At 37.4% G+C, this 9,835-nt stretch overlaps 1 protein-coding gene across 2 annotated transcripts in view; it reads left to right on the forward strand.

Annotated features, from left to right (window-relative positions):
• Positions 1–9,835, forward strand: part of ADAM9 (ADAM metallopeptidase domain 9) — a 123,811-nt gene that overhangs the window by 42,541 nt on the left and 71,435 nt on the right. The window lies entirely within an intron of this gene.

The following is a 9,835-nucleotide window of genomic DNA, read 5'->3' on the forward strand; positions in this document are numbered from 1 at the left end:
AGTCCTTTGGAGGAGAAGAAGCACTCTGATTTTTAGAATTTTCAGCTTTTCTGCTCTGGTTTCTCCCCATCTTTGTGGTTTTATCTACCTTTGGTCTTTGATGCTGGTGACCTACAGATGGGGTTTTGGTGTGGATGTCCTTTTTGTTGATGTTGATGCTATTCCTTTCTGTTTGCTAGTTTTCATTCTGAGAGTCAGGTCCCTCAGCTGCAGGTCTGTTGGAGTTTGCTGGAGGTCCACTCCAGACTCTGTTTGCCTGGCTATCGCCAGTGGAGGCTGCAGAACAGCAAATATTGCAGAAGAGAAAATATTGCTGCCTGATCCTTCCTCTGGAAGCCTCATCCCAGAGGGGCACCCGCCTGTATGAAGTGTCAGTCGGCCCCTACTGGGAAGTGTCTCCCAGTTAGGCTACATGGGGTTCAGGGACCCACTTGAGGGGGCAGTCTGTCTGTTCTCAGAGCTCAAACACTGTGCTGGGAGAACCACTGCTCTCTTCAGAGCTGTCAGACAGGGACATTTAAGTCTGCAGAAGATTCTGTTGCCTTTTGTTCACCTATGCCCTGTCCCCAGAGGTGGGGTCTACAGAGGCAGCAGGCCTTGCAGAGCTGTGGTGGGCGCCGCCCAGTTCGAGCTTCCTTGGCTGCTTTGTTTACCTACTCAAGCCTCAGCAATGGCAGATGCTCCTCCCCCTGCCAGGCTTCTGCCTTGCAGGTCGCAGGTCAATCTCAGACTGCGGTGCTAGCAGTGAGCAAGGCTCTGTGGGCGTAGGACCCCCCGAGCTAGGCACGGGATATAATCTCCTGGTGTGCCATTTGCTAAGACCATTGGAAAAGCACAGTGTTTGGGCGGAATTGTCCCGATTTTCCAGGTACAGTCTGTCACGGCTTCCCTTGGCTAGGAAAGGGAAATCCCTCGACCTCTTGCGCTTCCTGGGTGAGGCGATGCACTGCCCTGCTTCAGCTCACCCTCTGTGGGCTGCATCCACTGTCCAACCAGTTCCAGTGAGATGAACCAGGTACCTCAGTTGGAAATGCAGAAATCACCATCTTCTGCGTCTGTCACACTGGGAGCCGCAGACCGGAGCGGTTCCTATTTGGCCGTCTTGGAATGGCAACACAGTCTTGATTACTGCAGCTTTAGAGTAAGTCTTGAAGTTAGGTACCACCAGTCCTCCAACTTTGTTCTTCTTTTTTACTATTATACTGGCTATTCTGGGTCTTTTGCCACCCCATGTAAACTTTAAAGTCAGTTTTATCTATATTCACAAACTAATTTGCTGGGATTTTGATTAGGATTGCATTGAATGTATAGATCAAGTTGGGGAACCGACATCTTGACAATATTGAGTCTGCCTGTATGTAAGCATGAAATATCTCTCTGTTTATTTAGTTCTTTGATTCTTTCATCAGATAGTGTTATAGTTTCCCCATAGAGATCTTATACATATTTTGTTAGATTTATAACTAACTCTCATTTTTGGGGGTCCTAATGTACCTGATATTATGTTTTTAATTTCAAATTCTACTTGTTCATTGCTGGCATACAGAAAAGCAATTGACTTTTGTATACTAACCCTGTATCCTATAACCTTTCTGTAATTGCTTTTTAGTTCCAGGAGTCTTTTTCAATTCTTTTTGATTTTATATATAGATGATCATATTATCTCTGTACAAAGACAGTTTTTCTTTCTTTCCAGTCAGTATACCTTTTACTTCCTTTTCTTTTCTCACTGCAGTAGCTAGGACTACCAATAATCTGATTCTGCTTTACCTTCCTCATATTTTTTTTTTAGTGTTGACAGTGTATTTATTTTTATTTTTAATAGTTATGCTTCTAAAACATATTTAAATTTTATTTTTAATCCAAATTGAAAATATATTTTATAATTATATCACTTAATATATTTATATTTACTGTAATTACTGATACATTTAATCAAATCTAAATGCCATTGATTATAAGATATAGCACTTTTTACATACCACTGAGAATGAAATATGGTGTCAATGAAGTTAATACTTCAATTGTAATCTGAAATGAATCTCAATCTCAAAGTTATTTAAATATGAAAAGAATGTTTTAGAATCAATTAAATATAGCATTTGGGTTTAAATCTACCATCTTATGTCTTTCCTTTATTTGTCTTACTTCTTTTATGGTTTTATTAAACCATAAAATAAGTTTTATTAAAACTTATTTTATAAAATGGTTTTATTAAACCATTAAGTCTTCGGTCTTAAATATTTAAGTTGATGGATGTTCCATTTGCCCTGATTTGGTCTTTACACATTGTATGAATGGATCAAGTGATTACATGTATCCTGAGAATATATACATCTGCTGTGTATCAGTTAAAAACGGGACGACAACAACAACAACAGCAACAACAAAATCTTCTGTGTTATTTCTTTTGGGTTGATAGAGTGTTTTTACTTTTATTTTCACTTTGTAGAAATGGGGTCTTGTTATGTTGTCCAGGCTGGTTTTGAACTCCTAGGCCTAAGCAGTCCTCCCACCTTAACCTCCTGATGTGCTGGGATTACAGGCATGAGCCACTGTGCACTGCCAGATAGTGATTTTAGCATATACTGTTTTCCTTCTAGACATATTTCTAGAATGGAAATTATACAGTCTTTTATTTTTTTTAAAGTTACCCTAGAAATTGTTACATATATTCTTGATTTATCTTGTCTACCATTAAATCTTATCCTTCCCCACACAGTTCAAAGACTATGTAGTGCTTTAACTCCGTTCATCACTTTCTTGACTCATCTAGCTGTGTGCCAGGAAGATACTAGTGATTGTTGAATGAAAATTGTTTATCATTATTCATTTAGATTTTGACCACTGCCCTTGCTCTTTGGTCCTCTTGCATCTCTGACCTTCCATTTGGTGTCCATTTTTAGGTCTGATCAAAGAACCAGTTTTGACTTTCCTTTAGTGTGTGTTTAGTAGTAGTATATCTCTTAGTTTTTGTTTTTCTCCTCAGGGTGTCTTTATTTCTCTCTCTCTTTTGAGGATATTTTTGTTGAATATAGAATCATCATCAGTTATTTTTCATCATATTGGGATTTTTCCATTGTCTTTGCCTTCCATGTTGTTGAGATGTCAGATGTCAGACCATTATTCCATTGAAGTGAGTCTCTCTATTTACCTATGGCTGTTTTCACAGTTTTGTCTTCAAAGGTTTTTTTGAAATTTCATTATCATGTTCCTGTTGTAGAAAGAAAAAAAAAACATGCATACATACATATGTAATGTATATATAACACATTTACACATATATGTCTTCATATCCTGCTTAGAAATTTTTTAGTGTTTTAAAGTTTGTGGCTTGATATTTTTCATCAGTCAGAAAATTCTCAGTCATGTCTTTACATATTGCTTTACATATTGCCTGTGTACACAGGGTGTCTGCACATTTGCTGTGTCTCTTATGCCTCTGTGATTCTAGTGAACTGTGTGTTAGACCTCACTATGTCTCCTTTGTCTCTTATTTTTTAAAATATATGTTTCCTATCTTTTTGTGTGTTTTTTTTTTCTTCTGGGTAATTTCTTCTGATATCTTTCAGCTCACTGATTTCTGCCTTCATATGTATTTTGTCTGTTGTTAAACTTATCCATTGAGTTATTAATTTTGCTTATTTCATTTGGCAAATTTCTGTCAGGTTCTTTTTCAAATCTGATATTAGTTTTGTAGATTTTAGTTTCCCGCCCAAATTTTCATGCTTGTCACTTTTGCCCCTGATCATAGTAAGCATAAATGTTTTATGGCTATCATTTGATAATCCTAGAACTAGAATTAGGAGTCTTTATTGGACTTTATCTGCTCAGTTTTTTCTTTCTTGTAGTGTATTGTGGCTTCATGTGGTATTTTATATTGTGTAGCCATTATATTTAAAATTTTTTTAAAGAATAATTTCTAGGCCGTGCGCGGTGGCTCATGCCTGTAATCCCAGCACTTTGGGAGGCTGAGGCAGGCAGATAATGAGGTCAGGAGATCGAGACCATCCTGGGTAACACGTGAAACCCCATCTCTACTAAAAATACAAAAAAAATTAGCCGGGCTTGGTGGCAGGCGCCTGTAGTCCCAGCTACTCAGGAGGCTGAGGCAGGAGAATGGCGTGAACCCAGGAGGTGGAACTTGCAGTGAGCTGAGATCGTGCCACTGCATTCCAGCCTGGGTGACAGAGCGAGACTCCGTCTCAAAAAAAAAAAAAAAAAAAAAATTTTTGAACTAGGATGAGGTTATGCTAGTTAATTTTTTTTTCTTTTATTTTTCCTCAGATTCCTTTTTACTACCAAGGTGATATTAAACTTTCTTTTTTTGAGGGCAGATTTCCTACCCTCTACTTCGCAGGCTATTTAATAAATATTAATTTTCTATCATTTTGTTTGGCTTCTTCTTTTTTTAGATGCCAGTGATGTTGTAGATGTTTCATTTTTTTCCCCTCAGATAACTCAGTCTTTGGGTTCCAGTTCTATTTAATAAAATGTGTAATCTACCCTTGTAATAAGATTTTTTGTTATTATTTATGATATTTTGGGGACAGGGGTATTCTCATGCGTTGCTCTTAGATTCCGGAAAGTGTGAGTTGCTCTTCCTGGAAGGTGCCTTTCTAGAGAATTGACTTTCTTGACTCTGCCGCTCAATGTCACCTCCGTCAGCAAGTTTCCATAATCAGGTGTTTTTTTTCTTAATCTAATTCAGTACCAGCACTTAGAATCTTCTCTTAAGACTTCCTAATCCTAGGCTGTGGGAATCAGCATAGTAATGGTGGAAATGTGTTCTGGGAATTTTCAGAGTACTCAAAGAAATAATGTTTTAAATGATAGTTGAAATTTTTTCTTTGTCATTTCCAGGTAAAACATTTTCATTATTGTCAATCTCCTTTTGAAGCCATTTTGGGAAAATCACCTAGATGTGAGAAAAGAGAGGAGGAGAGGCTATAAATCATTAATATTGTGGAGTCTAGAGGTGATAGAGAGTAGAAATACTTGAGTTACTCTTCAAGCCACGTTATCAGGTGAAAGATCACTCTTTTTGTTGCTGTAGGTGCCAGGCAGGGATGGCTAGTGAAAGGGCATCTTCACTGTGACCTCCAAAGCATTTTAAGGTCTCACCGAAGGCCAACACAGGGGGATGTTGTTACTATCTCCATCTGTTAAAAAGCACCAGAAATGTCTATGATTTTGTTATGCTTTTTAGTTCTATAGTCAATTCATTGTGAGTGAAACTTTTTTTTTGGGGTAGATTGCTGAAGGATCAAGCATTTGAAACACTGCTTATGAGAAAATATCTTTCAATTATGAAATAATGAGCATATTTAAAAAACAACTTGTTTAAAGGTGATAGACTTTATATAGGTTAAAATTAGGGATGAAAATATAGGACTGTACATATGCCTGCACAAGTTCTATGGCCATTGTCTAATTAAATATATATAATTTAGAAATATATATTTATGTAGCATATATATTTAAATATATATTTAAGTGTGTGTATGTGTGTTTTTTTTTGTTTTTTGTTTTTTGTTTTTTTTTGGAGACAGGGTCTCGCCCTGTTGCCCAGGCTGCAGAGCAGTGGCATGATCATAGCTCACTGCAGCCTTAAACTCCTCCCACCCCAGCCTTCTAAGTAGCTGGGACTACAGGTGTGCACCACCATGCCCAGTTTATTTTTTGTAGAGACAGGGTCTCACTGTGTTGCCCAGGTGGCCTCGAACTCCTGGGCTCAAGTGATCCTCTTGCCTTAGCTTCCCAAAGTGTTGGGATTACATTATTAAATATATTCCTACAACAAACGTTATTGCATGTATACCATGTAGCAGGCACTGTACTTACCACATAAAGATTAACAGTACAAAATAAAAAACAGTTACAAGCCTCTGTTTAAACTGCAGTCTCCTTTGTTTATCAGATAATTACTATATACTGCTTTGACATTTTTACTTGATGTCTAGGCTCAAACTCCTGTGGTCCGTCCTAAAGTCATCCTAAAATCTGATCTACCTGTAGTCTTCCCCATGTGAATTAATGGTAACTTCTTCCTTCTGGTATCCCAGGACAGCAGCCTGGGAGTCATTCTTGATTTCTCTTTTTTCTCACTCTTCATCTTAATGGCTGTTCCTTTAAAACAAAAGCAATTCAACCACTTCTTACAGCTCCCACTGTTATCATTTTGGTCCATCATCATCTGTTTAGTAGATTTCTCTAAGGGCCTTCTTTGTAGTCTTCCTCCTTAGTAAAACAGGTATGGTGATCCTATTAAAACATTAGTCAAATCATGTTACTCCTGCTCAATACTTTCCATGGTCTTCCCCTTCTAACTTCCCTATTTGACTTACAGTAGAAAGCTACATTCCTACAATAGCCTATTCCCGTCTTTGCTGACTGTGTCTCCCATGAGTCATTTCCTCACTGACTCAGTCTGCCAGGAAAGCTTCTACCTCAGAGTTTTTGCATTTGCTATTCCTTCTCTCTATAATGTTTTTCTCCTGGATACACAGTTTTGATTGAACTCTCACGGGTTTGAGATGCCTGTCCTGACTACCCTTTTAAAATCACAAGCATCCCTTCCTCTGCAGAGCTCATCACACCCACACTCCCTCACCTTTTTTCCCCATAGCACTTATTACCTTGTAATATGCTACCTAATTTATTATATAAGTAAATCACTGAATCATAATCATAACCTTTACAGAGGCAGGGATTTTTATCTGCTATTTCACAGTTTCATCCCTTGTACCAAGAAGAATGCCTTGTACATAATAGATATTCAGTAAATATTTGTTGAATGAATGGTTGATTGATATTGCATAAAAGGACTCCTCCTTACAATATTCTTAGTAGCAAGAAAAAGAATAAGGAAGGCAAGTCTTTCTGTTCTTGTTAAAAGCCTTGTGCTAAATCTTTTCTTTCCATGAGTCAGAATTTTGCCTTTGCCTATTCTTTTGTCTCAAACCATTGATAGTTTATGTTCTTTCTTTTTTCTTTCTCTGCCAGCGAGTCTTTTAAAATCCTTCCACATCCCACATCTGTAGACTTTTTTTTTTTTTTTTTTGGTCAAACAGCAGTTAACAGTACCAAAATGTTTTAGGCAGACTGCATTCCAATCCAAGAGGCAGGAGTCAGTACTATCAACTTTTCTGCAAACCAGTTAGCAAAGAAGAGTTTAACATGACTGCTCAGGGCAAAAAATATGTTTCTTAGAGTTCCTTGGATGTACAAAAGACCCAGCCATAGATAGAGCTGCTTCTTCATTAACTAGAATGCAACATAACTTTCACTCCTGCTGCTACTTCTGGTACCATTGCTCAAACTGATGAAAAAGAGATTCAGGGTACCAAATTCCCCTGAAAAAATACAAATGTATATAAGATATAAATTTTATTGTATTTAAGGTGTACAACATGTGTTGATATAAATATAGATGGTGAAATGGTTAGTCAAGCAGATTAACACGTCCATCATTCTGCATTGTTGCCCATTTTTTGTGTGTGTGGCAAAAAGCACCTAAAATCTCCTCTTTTAGCAAAAATCTTGAATGTAATACAATATTATTATCTATAGTCCTCATGCTGTACCTGAGATATCTAGACTTGTTTGTCCTACATATCTGCTAGTTTGTATCAGACTTACATGTCCCATTTCCTCCACCTCCACCATAATTAGTGTTTTATTTTCTGTCTCTGGGTTTTTGACTTCTTTTTTTAGATTCGAAAATAAGTGAGATCATGCAACATTTTTCTTTTTGTGTCTGGCTTGCTTCATGTAGCATAACATCCTCCAGGTTCCTCCATGTTGTGGTAAATGTCAGGATCTCCTTCTATAAGGATGAATAATAATCAGTCTTATATGTGCCACAGTTTGTCCATTCAGCTGTTGACAGACACTTTGTTTGTTTCCATATCTTGGCTGATACTGCACTGAAAATGGGAGAATGAGGTGGTGTTTTCATTTTCTTTGGGTGTGTACCCAAAAGTGAGATTGCTGGGTCATATGATAGTTCTGTTTTTAATTTCTTTAGGGAACTCCTATTGTTTTCCACAGTGGCTGCACCAATCTACATTCCCACCAACAGTGCTCAAGGATTCCCTTTTTTCTGTACGCTTCACTTGTCATCTCTTTTATTTATTTATTTGAGACGGAGTCTCTCTGTTTCCTAAGCTGGAGTGCAGTGGTATGATCTCGGCTCACTACAACCTCTGCCTCCCAGGTTCAAGCAGTTCTCCTGCCTCAGCTTCCCAAGTAGCTGAGATTACAGGTGTGCACCACCACACCTGGCTAATTTTTGTATTTTAGTAGAGATGGGGTTTCACCACATTGGCCAGGCTGGTCTCAAACTCCTGACCTCAAGTGATCTGCCCACCTCGGGCTCCCAAAGTGCTGGGATTACAGCGGTGAGCCACCATGCCTGGCCATTTTTGATGGTAGTCATCCTAATAAGGGTGAGGTGATATTTCATTGTGGTTTTGATTTGCACTTCTTTGATGATTAATGATATTGAGCATCTTTTCATACACTTGTTGGCCATTTTTATGTCATCTTTGGAGAAATGTCTATTTAAGTCTTTTGTTCATTTTAAAAATGGAGGTATTTGTTTTTCTACTATGGAGTTGTGTGAGTTCTGAAAAATGTAGTTTGGATATGAGATACATGGTTATAAGATACACCTTAACATGGTTTGCAGAGATTTTCTCCCAATCTGCAGACTTTTCATTTCATCGGTTATCTTTGCTGTGCAGAGCTTTTCAGTTTGATAGCTATAGTAATCAAAATGGTATGGTAGTGGTATAAAAACAGACATGTAGACCGATGGAACAGAATAGAGAGCCCAGAAACAAATCCAAACGTGTAGTCAGTTAATTTTTGACAAGGGCACCAGGAGGATACAATGGGGAAAAGATAGTTCCCTTCAATAAATGGTTCTGGGGTAACTGGATTTCTACATGCAAAAGAATGCAATTGGACCCTTTTCTTACACCATACACAAAAATCAACTCAAAATGGATAAAATACCTAAATGTAAGACTTGAAACCATAAAACTTTCTAAGAAGAAAACATTGAGGAAAAGCTCCTTGACATTGGCCTTAACAATGATTTTTTGGATATCACACCAAAAAACTCAGGCTACAAAAGTAAAAATAAAATAGAATTTTAATGTGACATGGATTCCTCAAAGATATAGGTGGTGTATAGGTCTATTTTCCACTAGTTTTCAAAGGTAAAAGCAGCCAGTGGGACTATCTGAAAGTATTTTATAGTCATTGAGTAAAACAGTAGCTAAAAAGAAAATCCCAGGTAGGACATATCAAAATTGCATTTGTATAAATCTCACATAGCTTAAGTGGGACTTAAAGGCCCACTTTATTTCTTAAAGGCCAACTAACCTTCATAGTACTAACCATGGTTCCCAGGAATTATCATAAAAGTTATTATATGTAAAGCTCAAACTGAAAACTTGTCATATAGGAGTAGCTGAAATTCTATACTGCGCAGTCTGCCTCTTGATGGCCAGTGTGTATCTGAACTGGAGTTTCCCATTTGCATTATTTTTGCAGAGCTCCTAATAAGTGGTAATGGGCATGGGTGAACAGAAAAATGGTATCCTTCAGAGTAGAAAAAAGACTGGAGACAACGTACAACTACCTTCCAATATTTGAAGAACCTTTACTGTGTTAGATAAATAAAACTTTATTTTTCATAGGACTAAATAATTTATTTTATTTTATTTTATTTTATTTTTTAATTTATTTATTATTATTATACTTTAAGTTGTAGGGTACATGTGCATAACGTGCAGGTTTGTTACATATGTATACTTGTGCCATG

The sequence above is a fragment of the Mandrillus leucophaeus genome, unplaced genomic scaffold (assembly GCF_000951045.1).
Source record: "Mandrillus leucophaeus isolate KB7577 unplaced genomic scaffold, Mleu.le_1.0 Scaffold111, whole genome shotgun sequence".
NCBI lineage: Eukaryota > Metazoa > Chordata > Mammalia > Primates > Cercopithecidae > Mandrillus > Mandrillus leucophaeus.